Below are 20,504 nucleotides of genomic sequence, written 5' to 3'. Positions count from 1 at the left end.
ATCAATGCCTAACGAGTACGAAATCAGGTGAAAGAATCAAGTCTTGAGAGCTTCAGGAAACACCACAAGCTGCAGAGCAACACATTGAAGATATTTGCTTCAAAATGATGGATGTAGATATTTCAACCCCATTATCAACTATTAACTGTTAAAAATGCCGTAACGTGGGCTGCAGGGGCTTCAGTGCAGTGATGTTGTAATCTTTGTACATCGAATTAGCTTACCTGGGGTCCCTCCTGAATCTCAGGGACCCGGTGTAGTTATATGGCCATGCCTGATTACCTAAATGTCCCTCTCCTCATAAAATTTTATGAATTAACCCTTTAATTACTGACAGTACTTTAAAGTACCACTAATTTTTTAGTAACATCTATTAAATACGTTGTTGGGTGTTGGTATTTTGAAGTATAAAGGCTATATAATTATTTTACGATTACCAGACAGAACAAGTGTGGGACAAATAGTTTTTTAAATACGGTAGTTAATAAAATACAATTAGATGTTCGCCTCTCTGTAGAAATGTTCACTTCATTACACTTTCGAGTAATGCAGTAAAACATTGCTTCCCACAAGATGTTCCCTAACAAATGTATAAAACAAATTATGGTTTTCTTTGTGGTTAATAAATAAAGATTCATGCAACTGTTTTGTTCAACATATTTTAATTGGTTTTTTTGTTGTAAGCGTATGGTGCTGACAAAAGTAAAATCTAGGTAATTTTCCTATGGGAATTGTGTATTATATTTTATCATAATTATGGGTTTTTTATTGCTCTGTTTTGTTTTTTTGAGTGGCTGTATTTTTCATTGCTCTTATTTAGTTGCTGTATTTTTGATATAGTTTGGGTATATTTGACATCCATATTTTTTATGGGCATCTTTTTTTCAGCCACCTCGTTGGGCATTTTGCCTGTTGTGACCTTTGTATTTGTATTACATTCGTTTTGCACTAAATGATTTTTTGAAAAAAATTATTTTGTTTATATATAGGCTATTACTTGAACTAAAATAACCTACCAAAAAATTAACTTGGCAATTATTTCGTTTTTTATAACGCCGGTGGATAAAGAGTGGAACTTGAAAAATTATAATTAATTTTGAGATTTCCACCATTTAAAAACATAATCATATATAAAAGGGAAAAATCATCGGCTCGTAAAAAAAAATATTTTAGATTTTTAAATAAAAATTATTTTTATGGTGTTTTTTCAGTATATAAAAAATGCGTAAAATTTTCGGAAAACGAGATCGTAAAACCGAAACTAGATATCAGGCGCGGCTTTGTGCTGCCATCTATCGGGGATATTTTAAAATCGCCCCTCCACGTGGTTTTCTGATGCAACAACACGATTTTATTACCCGCCGTCTTACACGTCTGGGGGAACCATGGCCCCCACATCCGGTAGCGGGGCCCCTAGGATTTGATCTTTTGCGGGCCCCCTCGGTCAGACTTTTAACGGGCCCCTTCTGTAGTTAATTTATAGCGTGAAGAAGCAAAAAAAATTATAACCGTCCCGGGCCCCAGGGCTAGAGCCCTGTCAGCCCCTCCCCTATGTGGGGGCCATGGGGGGAGCACGATGATGATGATTTCAATTCATGTATACGCGAATACATTAGATCAGTCGGCTTTACCTTTAACGCTGGGGGGACACTGCCCCCGTATCTCCGCCATGGGCCAGTATAACCAGACGCGGGGCCCCGGTGCAAAAATAATTGCGGGGCTAAGGCGTCTTAATGGTTTCGGCTTCTTTTAGCCCCGCTTTTATGTATTTCGTGGGAGGGTAGTTAGCATCCCAAAATTCATGCATCGAAAATAAGGAAAATATAATTGACAGAGATAATTTCAGCAACCAAGGCCGTATTAAGGGGGAGGGCGAACTTGGAGGTCTGGTCCCCCCCGCAATGTGAGAAAATGTCCAAAAAAAAGGGAAAAAGATGGCCATATCTATTGCTCATCACTTTGGTCCCCCCGAAATGAAAGTGGTCCCCCTCCGAATGAAATTTCTACGGGTCTGCCAGCAACCATGAAAATTCAAAATGAATGGAAGAAATGATTCCAGAATGGATGAAAATTCACAATTTTTGATAGTAATAATTCCAGAGTTCTTCCTTTCTGGATGAAAATGCAGTATTCTCAGAATTATATTTTTCTAGATTATAAAAGGAAGAATTCTCCAGAATTATTTCTAGGTGAAAATGCAGAGAGTTCCGGAATTATTTCTCTGTTGATGAAATTGCAGATTTCCAGAATGGATGAAAATTAAAAATTTAGGAAAGAAATCATTACTATACGTGAGAGCGGGGTCCCGAAAAACACGGGGACTGGTGCGACGGTATCTGTCACACCATCCTCTGAGAGCGGCTCTGAAATAACTGTTTGTAGAATGTAGACATGGTCCCCATGAAGTAGAGCTGACAGGGCTCCAGCCCGGAGGCCTAGAACGACGTTTTTATCATTTTCTTGTTTTCCGCACTATAAATTACAGTGGGGGCCCACCAATATAGTCGAGGGCCCATCAAAAAGCCCAGGAGCCCAGCTGCAGTATGTGGGGTCATGAATATTGATCGGGGTGGACAAATCCCAGGCACCTGGAATCTGAGGACTCGGACCGGTTTACAGTGGCGTCGGAACCGGGTTGCTGTGGGTTCTCGAGCACCCACGGTAATTTATGGTATGGGTCTGAGCACTCACTGAATGGAATCAGAAATCAAAATTCCCTACATAAAGATCACTAGGAGCATCCACAAATTAAACATTTCCGACGCACCTGCCAGTTTGGTTTCACCCTTCGCATCTACTCAAGTCCAGCCCTGGATCTTTGTTCAATCTATGGTCATTATACAACTTGTTGTATATTGGCAATTTGGATTACCTATGTCGTATTTTGGCAGATTCTTCTTTTTTCAATAACGAATTGCATAAAACAGTGATTCTCAAACTTTTGTCAGGGCTCCCTTGCCCTGTTCATGATTCATCTGTGAATCTCCAGAATAGCAGATATCATATATTCACAAAAGAACCACTTCAAAGCATAAATAGGCACACACATCAATATCTCCGGCTCACCGTGACGCCTTTGTTGGCGATACCCCTAGGAGCGGCGACACATTTTGAGAAACACTGGCATTAAATAATCGGTTCGTCCAATGCACCCTCTCTCGTGGCCCACCCTATCCATTCCGTTGAAAATTTCAAACACTTCGATCGCATCCTCCCGACAATTTCGTTCCTCCAATGTAAACATATTTACGAAATCAAGTCTGTCTTCACAAGAGCACGCGTAGCTCTTCTCTGCACCTCCTCAACCAAGTCTATGTAGGCATGGTCTCCAAAACTTTACAGAGGAAGAACTAAGCCCCGGGAAACCAATTAAACATCCGTAAAATTTAGGGGGGGGGGATGAAGGCCTGATTCTAACTTTTTCTTGATAACATTTCTCTTCTCTTCCCCCCCCCCCCCGAGTCAAAATCAGGCCCCGCTTTGCATCGTCAATGTAACTTGAATTGCGTACAAGACTTCTGGAGCAATTAACGAGTTGCATAAAATCATACGAGAACACCTGTTCTTTTCTCGCTAATAGTTTCTTGTCACCCCGAAGATGATGTAACATGATGGAAGTCTTGGCATGTCTAGTTCACATGATGTTCGGTCATGCCGTCTAGTAGGGTGAGCGAAGATGGATGATGATGCCCGAGAGAGAGTGACAAGAACGGCATTTCTTTCGTTGTCCTGGTATGAAGACTCTTCTTATGTCAGGCATTGGGGCGGAGGTAGGAAAGGATTGCAGCACATCATCATCTCGTGAACGGCACACGGATCTCGCTCTCTCTCGGAATAATAATAAATAAAAAGTAAAATAGAGAGAAAGTGAGAAGCGAAAGGGGAAAGAAGTGAGTCTCTCTCTCACACACATAAGAAATGGGTCATACGGTCACTGACCCGAACATGCATGATGATGGTGAGAGGCCGGCTCTCATTGGCCCTGACCAGGGGCCTCATGCCCTAGTTTGGGTTGCGAGCACCATGCAGCAGGGCTGTCTGAACCACATGTCTACGAAAGTGTCATCATGCGCAGCAGGAAATATGGAGAGGGTCCGGCTATTATTGTCCCGGTGAGTTCTTCAACCTTACCCTTTATGTATGTTTATGATCATCGATTTTCCGTTCTGTATTGGATTAGCCAACGTTTCCGGTCCAATCCAATCTGTGTCTTGTTTGATCAAATAGATGCTCCCTCATATAGTAGAACTTGGTATAATTTAATGCTAAATTTTCTTGTTTAATTCGAATTTTTTTTAATGTTTTGGATAATTTGAAGTTCGAGAAAAGAAATCATGACTTTTGTATGAGCAAATTTAGTTTGGAAAAATTCTATAAGAAGCCAAACTTTGCTCCCCCCCCCCCCGATCAAGTTGTTAAATAACACATTTTTAAAGACTAATAAAAGTTTTTCCTCTACTCTTTTTTTGATAATTTAATGTCCATTTTAACATTTTTTAGCTGGAGGGCACACATCCGAGAATGTGTACCACTTGATACCCATTACGTTGTTCAAGCTATGGATCAAGGTGTACCATTCAAAATCTGAATATATATCGGAATTATCTTTTTATCTGAATCTTTTTATGGAAAGTACAAATTGCAACACGTTAGTTGAAGTATATTTCTTTGATAGCATAAGAATTATAGAAAAAATTTGAAAACAGTTTCATAACTGATGATCATGAATTGTTTCCGTAAATCAGGCTTTGAGCATGGTCAAGAAGTTCTGCAGTTGATTCTAGAACAGTGGCATGATGTAGCAGCTAAGATCAGTTATTATAATTGTAAAGTATTAAAACTTTGGAAAAAGTTTCGTAACTGATAATAAAACTTTGGAAAAAGTTTCGTAACTGATAATAAAACTTTATCAACTGATAATAAAACTTTATCAACTGATAATTACTATCCTATGTGAATGTTGGTGATTAAGTTGCAATTTGTATATAGTCAATTTTCAAATCAAGGATAGATTAATTTGATAATTCGAATTTTGGATAATTCAAACTATTTCTAGCGACTTTGGACTTTGAATTAACCAAGTTCGACTGTATTAACTCTTTATTAAGCAGCATTGATGAGATATCTCGCCTCGTTGAAAGCCTCTTATTACAGCATTGACAAAAACTCGGGTATTTTGTAAATCACCCAACCCAACCGGGTAAAAGGCTATTATCCCAAAAGGGACAGAGCCCGGGGTCTCACAGGTATTTTGTAAAGTTGATCTCTCAATATATAACATTTCCCCTATACCCCTTACTTTGTACCTACTGGAAATCAGAAGAAAGCCTACTTCATTAAAAAATTTATGGCATTTTGAAGGAGTTCAGTCATACTGCATAAAGTAGGATTCTTCAACCCGTGGCCCGCCGACGACATTTTAGTGGCCCACCAAAAAACTGGTTAGTGAAAAATGAAATCAGCATTCCCCTATCTGAAACCATGATCTCGTAATCCTCATTCTCATTTTGGACATTCCTTCTAATCGTATGAACAGTTGATATATCTACAGAAAAATCAAATCTTGACCAAAATTCTCTTCATGAGCACACAGTTTCCACTTTAAATCAATAAGAGATTCGTTTATTAAAATTTTCTGAATTTCAACAAAAAGTTTTTATCAATAGTGGTCGAGGAGTTAAACTTTGGAATAAATTTGTTGAAAAATTTGCTATATTTCAAGATGAAAGTTTTTTTTTTTCTGCATCAGACTGATAGTCCTGGGTATTATTGCACAAAAAAATGACTACGAAATTCTCAGAGAGAGCGAGCTCTAAATTTGTCAAATTAACTAATAATGACTTAATAATTAATGATTGCTTATTAATTAATAATTTATATTTATAATTTATTTATATCTATTTTGTTTTTTGAGAAATAAATTAAATTTTACCACAACTCATTGTATGGTCACCAGGAGGGAGGAGCTGTTCAGCATGTGTGATTCACCACTCTCACTAAATGTGGCCCGCGTACCTTTCGGAAATATTGATGTGGCCCTCGGCTGCAAAGCGTTGAAGATCCCCAGCTCTCTAAAGGGGTTATTTATTCTAAATCATCTATACAGATATTTGGAAGAGATAATTCCACTTATTTTAATGAAGCCATTAAAACAAACCCTGAAATCAAAAGGAATGACTGCTGTCATATTTACAAAAGATTGCGTCATTTATTTTGAATGCTGTAAATAACGTGGTTGATGTTTTTTGTAACTTCGGTGAATAGATACGAGATTCCTCAAAGCACCCCCTACTGAATCCCTGCTTTAAAAGGGACACAACTCAAAATAGGTTTAATCTAGGGATAAGACACTATCCGTGTTTATAACAGGTGCATTTCTGTTGTCATCAAAAACGACACTAGCTATAGTTGTTGTACAAGAACATTAACAAAAATTATAACTAGTGTAGTTGTTGACGATAAATGCATCTGTTAAAACAAAAAAAGAAACGTAGTGACTCATGTTACTAGTTGGAAACTATTTTGAGCTGAGTCAATTTAGAAGTGGGGGGGGGGTGCGATATCTTTGTTTTCTCAAAAGTTATAAAGTTCTCAAGGAAAACATTGTAATTTTCCTCAGCATTCACCTTAAAAAATTATATGCATTACGTATACATATATATGTGTGTGTGTGTGAAGTATTGTTGAGATATTTGTTGGTAGTGACGAACAACAATGGGATGTTGGAACTCGCTTGTTTCTCTGTTTTTTCCCCCTTATACAGGTTTTCAATTGAAAAATTATTCATAAATTATTATGTATTATTGTCTATGAAAGTAGGTCGTCTAGAGTTCATCGCCTCGGACTGTCTGAAATTGTGGGTGCGGCTGATGTTTTAGTAAATAAGGCGACAAAAAATGAAATAAGCAAATTATTCACTTTTTTAATGCGTGTTGATTAATTTTTGAGAAAAGTCCCAGTTTTCATTTTGTTTCATTGATTTCTTTTCCGATTACGTTATAAAGAATATGTTGTTATGATATCAGTTATTAGGTGATTTTAAGAATCGGATCAGATCTGAATAAACTTAATGCAATAAGAAATTCCGAATAACAGTTGACATTACGTGTCTATCGGTAGCGTACGCAGAATTTTCTCAAGGGGGGGAGGGGGGGATTCAACTTTATTTTCCCAAGGGTTTTTTACTGCAAAAATACACCATATTCTCGCCTTCGGGGGGGGGGGGAATGTCAATTTCGATGGAATGAATTAGTTTGCTGTAGCAACAAAGAAGCCGCCAATTATCACCAAAACATACAGTGGTCATTGAAGATACATGGATTGATATTTATTAATGTACGGGTTTGATCCGCATAAATATAAAAAAAAACTAATCAGGCAATTTCTTTGTGTTAATTTTTGGCATAGTTAACAATGGAAGGATATGCTTGATAAGTTTGGCATTTGCGTCTGCATATGTTTGTATCGATTTACGTTACATGAAGCGTAGTTGGTAAATTGAAAGCTTCATTTTCATGCCTAGCATTAACTAAAGCAATATGCCTGTAATCGTGTATTAAGTACTTTTTCGCTGATTTATTCGGAAATCATGGCATACTATTAAATCTGCAGAGCAGCGTTTCTCAAAATTTCCGAACCTGAGGACCAACAAAACGTCTGAAACAATTCGATGGATCTCTATTATACAGAATGTGAGCTTAATTTATCATAGAACCTGTATAACATTAAGAAATGACATTACATATATTACATTACATATATTACATTAACATTAGTTACATACAATTGAATAATTTTAATTTAATCGGGATTAAATTTCCAAGTATGCCTGCGGACCACCTATCTTATCTTCGCGGGTCACCTCTGGTTCGCGGACCATAGGTTGAGAAACGCTGCCGTAGAGTGTCGCATGTATTTTTACATTCGATGTCAAGTTTTGCTTGATGCAACGAGGAATGTAGAGGGCCATCCTTATTAGACGCGGGGCCCGGTGCGAAATCAATTTCAGGGCTCCTTAGCCCCGATTTTATATATTTTGGGGGGGGGGGGGGAAGAGGGAACCGCCATCCAAAAATTCATGCATTATCACAGAATATACAGTAATGGTGAAAAATATCTACTCAACAATGAAAATTCAGAATTAATGAAAGAGAAAATTCCAGAACTGATTAAAATTCCAGATGTGATTTAATTAATAATCCCAGAACTGCTGGAAATTCGGAATTAATTAAAGAAAATATCCCACAATTGATAAAAATTCAGAATTATAGAGAGAAAAAAAATCCTAGAAATTGAAAATATGCTTTATATATGTATATTTTTTGCACTTTCTACTACCGTAAGTGCGGGGGAGCCCAAACCGCCAGTGCGACCGCACCTATCGCACATCCCCTAAAGGAAGCTTTTGAAATGTAGAATCTAACCGTCTCAGAAATAGTCCCGATAATTCAAGGGCGTTAAAATAATTTGTGAATATTATCATCTTATAGTCCCACCCCCCTCCCTGCAGTTGAAAAAATTACGGATATTGTGCTTAAATAAAGAGGAAAGTAATAGAGAGTGAGTTACTAGCTAGCCTTATATATATTTTTTGGAGCAAGAACCTTTCTTAAAGGCATCATGAATCTCACGGACGGAAGTTCAAGTTCTCTAACGTTTATTCTAAGGTCAAGGCCATTCACCAGCGAGAGGCACCACATGGGGTTCCAAAGGCGCCATAAATGGCATCGCGTCACGCAGCCATTTCCGCTTACTTTACTAGTATACACATAACCTTCTTGAACACAGAAAAGAACGTAATGGACAGACTAGGTGTACGATTTATATCCAATCTAATCTCTTCTAGATAATCCAATGCTTAATCTTCTTCTTGCATTATATATAACAACGCTAGACCATGACCCTGACATAAGATACTAGGTAAAAAAAACCCACCGAGAAATAAGGGATATTTTTGTTAGTTGTGGTTGGTTTTTTTACGTATTCGACCGCAAAAATATTGTTTTTTAAAACATATATCAAGTTTCAAACATTTTATGGATAATATCTCTAATTTAGTCACGATCCTGAGATGCGATCACTCGATGAGTCGGTTGATCAATCACACGATCCTAATGCTGTGTTTGATTTGTACCTTTCACTTCTGATTCGATTAACTGATAAGTCTTATAAATTTATTTATTACTTCAGATGATATGTTAGAAATAAGTACGTATCACGATCTGGAATAGGAGGGTTAATGTGTTTTGCAGTTTGTTACAGTCGCCTGTCATTCATCAGTTGGCGTATTTTGGGTTTTCAATTTTGTGGTTTGAAACCATCAATATCTGAGGAAAAATGACAAGAAATACCATCCTCCTGTGTTGAGAAAATGATTCATTAAAACTATAAGTCTTTTGAATGACCAACTCTATGATTTGCTTTCAAAATTTGACTCGTTCTTGCACATTAACACTGACTCCGCCAGAGTATTTCATAAAATGCTCCAATCGAATTAGTCACAGCATCTAAATCTAGACGAGCAAGTAAAATCTAAACGAGGACACATTTAGAAGGATAATTTTGCAATGGGTCTACATTACTCTTACTTAGGCTTGTATCCGTGAGATTCGCTGAGTTCGCGAGAAATATGATGACAAGTCACGAGACAAGCAATTCGCGCTAGACGAGTCTGTAGCTTCAAGTCCACTTGTTGTTGATACATTAAATAGATTCGCGTTGGTCATGTGGATGGCGAAGAGCTTTATTTAGTGAGTACATGGTGTCTTCTGCTAAATTTTTGGGTTCTCCTGAACCAAAGTCTAGCAAGCAACAGAAGTAAGATGTACGTAGACGAGCACAAGCAAAAAAAAAAAGACGTGTTCCCTGATGAGCGCGAACCTTAAACAGAAGTTCTGAGCACGAATAGTGTGATCTTACCTCAAGTTTATTCTCAAGAGAGATAATATTCCCATGAGAAGACAAACTTGTGTGTGTGTGTGATTTATAAGAGAGTAGCATGAGAACTGTACATGTAAAAAAAATCATAGGCATCCATAAATTGGTTGCTTTCTTGGAGGAAATGTGGGAAAGAACAGCGTTAAAAATTTCGGGTAAAACTGTTTTTCCGCATTTAACGCTGTCCTTTCCCAAATTTCCTCCGTTTTTAGAATTCGAGAATATCGCAGTGAATATTGCACTTGGAAACATGGAATTTTTTTGTTGGCATCGGGAGAGACAGGGCAACAACTTTCTAATTAGAAGTTGAAGCACAAAGTCACCGTATAAAAATTTAAATTTATTATTTTGTTACACACTGTATTTTCACTCTCAAAACTGGTACAGGGCAATTTTTAAATGCTTGTTGAGCATTTTTAAATTAGAATCGTACCTCTACGGTGGATGGTTGATGAGATTAAGGCCGTGCTAGCACTTACAGGACACCCTGTATAAATATCCTCGTTTTCAATTCCATATAAACAAGCGAAACGATTACATTATTTAGCGTCACGAATGCGCGAATTTCAACTTTTTTTGCAATTTGGCTGTTTTCACCGAAAAATAGAATTTAACTCAAATTTAAGAATTTGATGTGTGTGTGTGTGTGACTAATGTTAAAATACTTAAGAGATGCACTTTTTCGAAGAAAGTTGTTCTGTTACTCATATGGTACGTGCGCGCTCACACATAAATGAATACGCGTTAAGATGAGCGATTGATGTTGCAGAAACTTGAAATGGGTCACGGGGGCTCGCCGTTGTTTCGAAATACATTCAGGAAATCATTTTTCGCTTGAAATGTAGTCAAATCAGAATTTTCATAGGAAACGCATAAAAAGAAGTAAACAAACAAATAAAACGTGTATATAGGTACCGAAATTTATCTCTTTGCTGAATCCGAGAATTTGGATTCACTCCAGCTATTGTTTTCACACATTAAAATGTCTACGTAGTCAATAAACTCTATTAAAACTCACAAAGATATTTTCAGATAACTGAGATGCAATGGAGTTGATAAACCTAATCTGGCCATCAATGAGAATTCTTTAAAAAATAAGGTTTGTCCCTTCCGGAATATTTTACACATACAAATAATAAGTCAGACATCGGTGTTTAAACCAAAGTTAGTCAATCATGCGATCAAATAAACTTAATCAGGTGCAAGGCTCTATCGCGTTATATAGAGAGGATATATCTCTATTCTATATATTCTATTCTATTCTAATCATGATTATTCTTTGTGCCAATAAGATGAAGTGAGGGACCCTATTCCCCCTCCCCTGCAGATAATTTGAAGGCTAAGGGCCCCTTAACAGAATTGTACTCAGTGCATAATAATTTAAAAACAGTAGTTTTATTGTTTTTTGATCCAAGCTCACGGACTCCCTGAAAGGTCTTCACTCCTGGTTAAGAACCGCTTACGTAGAGGAACCTCTTGAGGAGTTCTTGGCTGAATAATCGAGAGGCATCAGAAACTCTGACTGCCTTATATGTATGTTGTGGCATCAGATTTTGTATTTGTATAAATAAAAAACAGGCAAATTCGTCCAAGGCCCCCTATTGGACCATAATTTCTTCTCATAATTCCACTGTCTTCTCTGGAGCTCACCCCCTCCCTTCTTCTAATCCAGGAACGGGACCCTTTTCACTTATTGAATTGATTTTTTGAGTGAATTTATAGTGAAAAACATTTTTAAAAACACGAACAATCTCGTGGCATCAGAACCACGGAAATTTCGGTAAGCTTCACTCTTGGAGATAAGATTTCGATGCAGGGCCGACTGTGTCAAGGTAAAGTGATGTGTTGGGCTCCGTACTCAGCTGGAAGTAACGAACCGTTGATCCTAGAGGTGTACTTCCAATTATAAAAAGTTTCCAAATAACCTGTAGTACTCAGATGTGCCATTCATGTCGCAAGGATTGCATAGTCATTAAAATAAAAACAATAATTTATATACTGTCCACGTGTGCCCAAAAACCCAGCTAAAAGTTGTTGCCTTGTCTCACCTGATGCCAGCAAAGAAAATTCTCCGTTTCTAAGTGCAATATTTACTGAGATATTGGAATTTGAAAAATGGAGGAGACTTGTGAAAAAACAGCATTAAATGCTGGGAAAACCGTTTTAACCACATTTAAATACATTCTTATTCTAGAAAATCATAGTAATAAATTTCATCATTTAGGCTCACCATGGACATAAGTTTCCCGGGCTATGCCCAGATGAGTCCATGCGTTAAGATACCCCTGGGTCAATGGGCAGCTCTGCTGAATTCTGAAAGTATATAGTCACTTATTCCCCCCCCCCATATTTCTTCACACCTGGGACGCACCAGAACAAGTCCGGCCATGTCTGTGAAAGAATTCGGTAAACATCTTAATGAATTTTCATCGACAAAAACGAAAATTTGGCGGGATTTAACCCTTTACAATCTAGAAGCTTTTTAGGTACTTCATTGGTATTTTATAACAGTTCGTACTTTCTAGCGGAGCCCCCCCCCCCCCGAAATCACAATTGCTCGAAAGCTTCTAGATGTTTGTTTCTTGAGTTTTATAAGTTATCGTAGATATTTACTATCCGAAAAACACAAAAGCAAACATCTAGGGCCTTTTTGTAATAATAAGTCAGGGGTTGCCAACCTTTTTCCAAGCCATGCCACGATCAAGATTATTTTCGAGTCGTTTGCAACTCTTAAGAATTTTAACCATACGACCGGTTTTACGGGACACGAGCATTCTCTCCGTTTCTGCAAAATATTGTTCGGCCGTCTTCTTATTTCAGTAAAAATGTTCAGTTTCTCACTCTTCTGAGTTCTAAATTATGCATAAGAACCCGAGGACTCGGGATGCTTGGGTCCTCCCCCCTTTCCAATAAACTTGTAAGAGGGCTTACCCCCCCCCCAAGAAATCATAGATATACAATGTAATTGCATTATACAATGCATGTCCCCCATGTGAACAACGATCCTGAATCTCGTACACATGGGACGTCCAACAACTGTGCACAAAGATGAGAAACCGAACAGTAATGCACCGAACATGTAATGGAAAATCATCACAAGGTTATTATTTTGAAGAGTGCCTACCATACTACATATAAGTTTGGCAGCCTACAAGACCATCATTCATAAAGAGAGAAGATTGTTTAAAAGCTGGAGAGAATTTCTTTGATATTGAAAAATGGAATGGAATTTATTTAATTTTTTTAAAAGCGTACGCGTGGAATTTCTGATACCATGTCGTACCACGGGTTGGCCACCCCTGTTATAAGAGGTCATTATAATTATGAAGTACCGTTTATTCCTAATATCGATGCAACCTGGACATAGGACCGCAAAGGGTTAAATCGCTTCCTTGTGAGAGTCGAGGGCTACCCTTACCAGACGAGTGGCCCACCACTGTAGTGTTAGAGTGGTTATAGTGGCGGACTCGCATCGCAAGGATCCGGGTTCGAATTACACCGGTGGTCGGCTGATGTTGGTTTTATGTGGTTCCCAACTTCGAGGCGTGAATGCGAGTAGATCTCTTCGTCCGAAAGTCTCGCCACAGAGAGCAACAGGCCAACAAATATACATCCATTACGCTTCACTTATGAAATATAGATGGCATCACTGTGAAAATCAGACACGACACTATATACGCACGCAGACTGTTAGGCACACACATTTACACTTTTGTACAAACATTTACACCGACACAACTCATTCGGTAGTAAATTTTCCATGGCGATAGACCGAATTTGTGCTCGATTTGAAAGAAAGTAGAGAGGCGAGGCCCGGTGCGTCTCTACACTTTTATATATTTTGTGGGAGAGGGGAATTGACATCTATACAGAATATACAGCTGAATGAACGCCAGAACTTTGCCACTGGACTTATGAAAGAAACAATTTTTTCCCGTAACTAACGATAATGTTAGAATTCATGAACTAAAAATAATTGAAAGAAATAATTTCAGTACCACACAATGAAAATTTAGAATGAATGAAATAATTTCAAATTTTTTTTATGAAAGAAACACTTTCAGAATTTTTTCATGAGAGAAATAATTCTCGCCAGAATTGATGGAAATTCAGAATTTGAAAGAAATAATTCCAGAATCGATTAAAGTTCAGAATTATCGGTACAAAAAAAAATCCAGAATTGATGAAAATTCAGAAAATTAAATTATTGCAAAAAATAATTGTCTTCCACCCCCTTACGGCGGCTCTGTGAAAGTCTAAACGGTTGGCTACCTTCCACTATTTTTTGGGTCCAAGTTGACACTGGCTGAGTTCTCCAGATTAACATCGAGACAACTCTTACGAGATGTTTGAGAAATGATGAAAAGTGCAATTTAAACTCAGACATCATCAACCGTATGCGCGTGCGCTCGAGAAGCGCCTCTTCGTTGCGTTTTCACGCGCGTGAGCGGTTTTTCATTTTATTTTTATTTTATCTCGGATATTTTAGTATTGTTTTTGCACGTGTCTGTCCCACATTTTCTATTTCCACCCTTGTTTTGGTCTGCGATGATGATGAAGAAGAGGTCATTGGCCCACAGAATACGCATGCGTCACTTCACTCACTAGGCAGAAAAAGTCATGAGACGACGTCGGGTGTACAGAACACAACATACACAGAAAAAAAAAAAGAGAAAGAAAGACTTTCCGAGAGCAGAACCAGGTTAGTAATAACACGTCATTCGTGGCTGACCTAAACAGTCGTGTGGTGGTAGTGGTAGTGGAATTATAATAAAAAGTGAGCTTATGCGAGATCTCGCTCCGTCTATGAAATTCACTACAGTGAACTGACTGCACCCTTCCGGGGCCGATTCGGAAAGGGAGGTAGAGGTCTGAAATTACATATCGTTCCAGAACGGATGAGTAGTAGGCTTTGTGAATCCACCATCAACCAAGACAAACCAGACACTTGTGTGTCTCTCGTTCTTTTTTTTACCTTCATCTGGTATAATCAGATGAGAGTGAGTGAGTGTATCGTGTCCTCACCTTTTTTTTGTAGAGCTTTCGCTTCCTTGTTTTATTCACCGGTTGTAGGTTAGTGTACTTTTTCAGACTGAAATAAAAATACCAAAAGATTATTATTTTGTTGTTGTGGTCGCTGTTCCAGACACTGTCTGGGTTTTTTTTTTTTCAAATCCGCGTTTCTTGTTCAAACACACACAGAGGAAAAACCGGAAATTCATTATCCACCTCCGCACGGGTATTAGTCACGAAAGTGAAACTTTTATTAGAATAGAGCAAGCGTTTGAACTGAAACGTCGTCGTCTGAAATATTTGACATGGCGTTTGATATCTTTTATTTTATTTTGATAGAAATCGTTGTTGCCGAAATTCTACTTTTTTTCCCTTGATATAGTCGACGCTCGATTTTGCGAACCTCGAATTTACGAACACATTTTTTTTTACGAGCTAGTCCTCTGTCCTGAACAGCATGCCATAGAGCTAACGTTAAAATCTGCTCTATTTTACGAACTCTCTACCAATTCTCTATTTTACGAACTTCGTTTTTCTTCCGCTATTTTTGTTTTCGGTTATTTTTTTCTTCCAACCGCCTCCAAGTTCATTGTAATCAAAAGTAAACCTCAATTCTAACGTTCTACATGTCTTAGGAGCAAATAGAGGAAGAGATGGGAGGTAAAATATATTCATCAATTTGTCATCACCAACATGAGAATACACATTCGATTGTTGGAGGGGTTGACCCATAGGCGGAGATAGACTTGAAAGTCTGGGGGCATGATGATGATGTCAATTCATATATACGCATATACATTAGATCAGTCTGCTCCGCCTTTGACGCTGGGGGGCCCTCCTGCCCCCCCCCCCCTCCGTATCTCCCTCCATGGGTTGACCATGAAATGAAAATGCGTTGACAACGTAATTCACTTTTTGTGCATTATAATTGGATAAACTGGTGGTTTCAGAAATGGTATAATACATTAGATTACTCATAGGCCATTTCTAAGTCGAGAGTCGATCGAACTCTATTTCAGCCAACTGATGTTCGTCGACTTTTCTCTTCACAATGTCAACAAAACGCAAGAGATTGTACTTGACAGTGGGTAAAAAAAATTAATGCGTGAAGTCTTTCAAAGACAAAAATTGCCAAAAAGTACGGGATTCAAAAAATTACATTGAGTCCTCTAATCAAAGATCAGCAAAAGATCGTTTTTATGGCAAGTAGTTCCAGCGGCGTTCCATCATCCTAAAAATATTGCCGAGAAGCGAGATTCGCGTGAAATGTACATCAATTCTATGGAATATTACATTTACCAAAATGTTGCGATGAAGCAAACAAAAATAATTGATTTTTATGGAAATCCTTAATTGAGGTGAATTTCTAATTTTTTATTCCCTACACTTTTTTTCATCGCTCAGCCCATTTACGAACTTTCGATTTTACGAACAAATTATCAAGTCCGTACGGGTTCGTAAAAACAAGCGTCGACTGTATCTGAATATTCGTGTTGATTGAGGTCAAAGTTTTTTGTTATTACGTTTTTATTTGTGTGTGATAAGGCCAAAATAATCAAGGCGCGAAGATGATGATAATACATCAAATTGAGATGTTTAATAACCTTATAACGAACTGAAGAAATGTCTTATATGGTTGTCGACACGTTCTTCTTTTTTTTTTGTTCTAACTTTCCGAGTAGTTTTGTTGATGTTTTTTGACGTCTTTTGCACTGACGTCAATTGCTCTTGAAACTAAACGGGTAATCTCTTAGTACTTGACTTCCGGCATCGAACGTTTTTCCAATACCATGTTGGCTGTAAATTGCCATTCTTGGGAATTTACAACCAAGTGTGGCTGCACTATTCGTACCTGTCTTTTAAGTCCGATTTTTTTCTGTTTTAATATTAAAAATGGCTAAATCTAATCATGAATTTCATCTGACTTATCCAATAATTCAGCAATCGATATTTATCTGATGTAAATTGTATTAAATTACTTGAAGGCTTTATTCTGATATGCAAACTGAATATTTCCATAACAGAAACATTTAGCAACAGCACCCCCCCCCCCAAGCCAAGTTATGCAATAGAACCCACTACAAGCCTACGAAAATTGATGCTTATTGCAATGCAAAGTTATCATTGAGTCGTGTTCGGTTGAACTCTTAGGGCCCTAAGAGCTCTGATTCATGAATGATGCAGAAAACGAGTTATAATTTGCAAACTACGTCACTGTCTGATCTGTTTCATTGTTAATTTGAACACTCTATTTTTGTGTTAAATAATTTGCAAGTGAATTGGGTTCCGATTCGTAAATTTTTAAATGGTTATCATCCCAACTTTTGTAGTAGAACTATTGTTTTAAAGAATAGTTATAAATAAGTCTGTAATATAACTAACATGTTTCACTATCAGTGCTGAAATATGTTAGTAATTTCACCAAAAATTTTGTTTACTTGTATCAAACTCCTCATTTGAAGTTGGATTTTCCTGAGTTATTTTCTGTGTGTAAATTATAAAAATAATTGAGAATATTCAAGATAACGTATCGTTGATGATCTCGATATCTCAAATATTTATTTTGATTGAATGAGAAAGAATAGAGCCGCGTGTCTCTGAGCTTAATACGATGTTTTATATTTATGTGCATTTTCCCAGTTTGACGAAATCTTTTGAACATTTCTAACGGAATAACCATGTTTTCATTTTCCCAATAAGATAAAAGAATAAATCTCTACTCATACACCATATAGTATATACTTTATTGTGATATACAGAACTCAGTTTAATTTAAAGCATTTGTGAACGAAATGAAAGGAAATAATGAACCTATTTTGTACAACAGAACACTTGAATATTATCTTTCGCGAATTTGACAGAGAAAAGAAGAACAAGTTTATGATGACGATCGAGAAATGATCGAAGGGAAAAGAAAAGTTGTTTGTTGACCTAATAACACCCGTCAACATGCAAATAGCTTTCTTAAATGGCCCATTCAAATCCAGGTGTCTCTGGCTTCTCTTCTAATCACTCTACATATATGCATGCAGCAGATACACATTCAGGACATTAACCTTATGCCGTAACGCTGCTTTAATCTTCACCGATAATAAAGAAGAGTTTATCATAGAGGTTATGGAATTATATTAAAAAAGTAGAGGAAATGAAATTCGAAATAAACATTAATTAATTTAACATTATTTATAACATTATTAATTTAACATTATTTATAACATTATTTATAACATTATTAATTTAACATTATTTATAACATTATTAATTTAACATTATTTATAACATTATTAATTTAACATTATTAATTTAACATTATTTATAACATTATTTATAACATTATTATTATTATTTACATCACGTCACTATTTTGTATCGTAAGTTTTTAAAAGTTTTAAACATTTAAATCAAAAAAGAAACTTGAAACACAGGTTATATTATTTAAAATATGTAAAACCATCAATCTAATAACAGTCATGAAATGCATACATAAACTGAAGAGCCAAAAAAAATGGTGCAGGCATGCGTATGCAAATAAAGAGATATGGAACCAATCAGAGTACGGCGCTGCGGTCGGCAACGCCTATATAACACAACAAGTGTCTGGCATAGTTGTTAGATCGGTTACTGCTGCTACAATGGCAGTTTATCGAGATTTGAGTGAGTTTGAACGTGGTGTTTTAGTCGGCGCACGAGAGATGGGACATAGCATCTCCGAGGTAGCGATGAAATTCGGGATTTCCACGTACGACCATTTCACGAATGTACCGTGAATATCGGGAATCCGGTAAAAAATTAAATCTACGACATCGCTGCGGCCATGCAAGAACGGGACCAACGACGACTGACGAGAATCATTAAACGTGACAGACGTGCAACCCTTCCGCAAATTGCAGCAGATTTCAATGCTGGGCCATCAACAAGTGTCAGCGTGCGAACCGTTCAACGAAACATCATCGATATAGGCTTTCGGAGCCGAAGGCCCACTCGTGTACCCTTGATGACTGCGCGACACAAAGCTTTACGCCTCGCCTGGGCCCGATAACACCGACATTGGACTGTTGAGGACTGGAAACACGTTGTCTGGTCTGACGAGTCTCGGTTTCAATTGCTTCGAGCTGATGGACGTGTACGGGTATGGAGACAACCTCATGAATTCGTGGACCCTACATGTCAACAGGGGACTGTTCAAGCTGGTGGAGGCTCTGTGATGGTATGGAGCGTGTGCAGTTGGCGTGATATGGAACCCCTGATACGTCTAGATACGACTCTGACAGGTGACAGGTATGTAAGCATCCTGTCTGATCACCTGCACCCATTCATGTCCATTGTGCATTCCGACGGACTTGGGCAATTTCAGCAGGACAATGCGACACCTCACACGTCCAGAATTGCTACAAAGTGGCTCCAGGAACACTCTTCTGACTTCCGCTGACACTTCCGCTGGCCACCTAAATCTCCAGACATGAACATTATTGAACATATCTAGGATGCCTTGCGACGTGCTGTTCAGAAGAGATCTCCACCCCCTCTAACTCCTACGGATTTATGGACAGCCCTGCAAGATTCATGGTGTCAATTACCTCCGACAGACCAGTCACGACCCAGGCTCTGTCCCTCCAGGGATATAAGCCTTTTACCCTTGCGGGTTGGTCAATTACCTTCAGCACTACTTCAGACATTAGTCGAGTCCATGCCACGTCGTGTTGCGGCACTTCTGCGTGCTCGCGGGAGCCCTACACGATATTAGGCAGGTTTACCAGTTTTTTTGGCTCTTCAGTGTATATTACCCCCCCCCCCTCCCTTGTATAGTGGCACAACTCAAACAAATAGTCAACTATTGATCTGATGTTTATGTTTTAAACACGTGTATTACTGTTATCCTCAAAATGACACTAGCTATAGTTATTTTATAATAATGTACAAGATAATTATATGCCTAGCATGTATAGAACATAACGTACAACAACTCTATCTGGTGTCGTTGACGATAACAGAAATACGCGTGTTAGAAACATGATCAGTATCATATCACCGATTATCATTTTGAATTTTGTCACTTGAGATGTATGGTTCTGATACGGCAATCCAGTCTTAAAGCTATATGTGAATTGAATACATCCCATAATTTGCAAATAAGGAGCATTATTTGCAGCAGAATGAGACAGCCATGATCATTTTTATGGGTAGTGTATTTTTATAGTATTAATTATTAGTTTTTTTTCTTTCGTGGTATATGCCTATATTGGGTTGATGTATTTTGATCACATTTGACATCCGTATTTTTTATGGGTATCTTTTTTTCAGCCACCCCGTTGTGGTCTTTGTGTTTGTATTTAAAAAGACTCTGAAAGTCAATAAAATGTTTTTGTTCAATTTCATTCTTGAGCCATGGCGGATTTTCAAGCGTTTCTACATTGCTAGATGATTAAATTGAATTATACTGTAGCCCGCAAGAAACGCGATCCGAACATCGGCTTGCTTTTTCCGTTGCCAAGAAAGATTCTGATAAGATTCGCCAAGGTCACTGACATTTCCAAGAAAAGAAAAGAAAAAAACTA

General features: G+C 37.8%; 1 protein-coding gene across 4 annotated transcripts in view; it reads left to right on the top strand.

Annotated features, from left to right (window-relative positions):
* LOC149067624 (hormone receptor 4-like) overlaps positions 1-20,504 on the top strand; it is a 189,066-nt gene that overhangs the window by 37,714 nt on the left and 130,848 nt on the right. The window contains exon 1 of one of the 4 annotated variants that reach the window (XM_089252430.1): positions 4,045-4,112. The exons of 2 other annotated variants lie outside the window; for them this stretch is intronic. The gene's annotated coding sequence lies outside the window, so the exon portion shown is untranslated. Of the gene's footprint in view, positions 1-4,044; positions 4,113-20,504 lie in introns of those variants that run through there. One more of the 4 variants, XM_089252432.1, reaches the window with a different exon arrangement.

The sequence above is a fragment of the Pholcus phalangioides genome, unplaced genomic scaffold (assembly GCF_987345545.1).
Source record: "Pholcus phalangioides strain wild (caught in Gottingen) unplaced genomic scaffold, Ppha-v1.0 ptg000029l_1, whole genome shotgun sequence".
NCBI lineage: Eukaryota > Metazoa > Arthropoda > Arachnida > Araneae > Pholcidae > Pholcus > Pholcus phalangioides.
Note: the sequence above shows the minus strand (reverse complement) of the source record. Positions and strands in the feature narration are given on the sequence as shown.